The sequence below is a fragment of the Rhincodon typus genome, chromosome 47 (genome assembly GCF_021869965.1).
Source record: "Rhincodon typus isolate 14 chromosome 47, sRhiTyp1.1, whole genome shotgun sequence".
Classification (NCBI taxonomy): domain Eukaryota; kingdom Metazoa; phylum Chordata; class Chondrichthyes; order Orectolobiformes; family Rhincodontidae; genus Rhincodon; species Rhincodon typus.
Genome location: NC_063378.1, coordinates 5,004,259 through 5,004,567, shown reverse-complemented (window position 1 = coordinate 5,004,567; position 309 = coordinate 5,004,259). Strand labels below are relative to the sequence as shown.

Here is a 309-nt window from a genome sequence, read left to right as displayed (position 1 = left end):
CTGGTTGCCAGGGACACCGGGATTGGGGTTCTGGTTGCCTGGGAAACCGAGGTTCAAGTTCTGGTTGCCAGGGACACCGGGATTGTGGTTCTGGTTGCCAAGGAAACTGAGATTGGGGTTCTGATTACCTGGGAAACCGGGGTTGGGGTTCTGGTTGCCAGGGACACCGGGATTGTGGTTCTGGTTGCCAGGGACACAGGGATTGTGGTTCTGGTTGCCAGGGAAACTGAGATTGGGGTTCTGATTACCTGGGAAACTGGGATTGGGGTTCTGGTTGCCAGGGAAACCGGGGTTGGGGTTCTGATTACC

General features: G+C 56.3%; 1 protein-coding gene across 1 annotated transcript in view; it reads left to right on the top strand.

Annotated features, from left to right (window-relative positions):
• LOC125487970 (hormone-sensitive lipase-like) overlaps positions 1-309 on the top strand; it is a 42,693-nt gene that overhangs the window by 344 nt on the left and 42,040 nt on the right. The gene's annotated exons all lie outside the window — the stretch shown is intronic.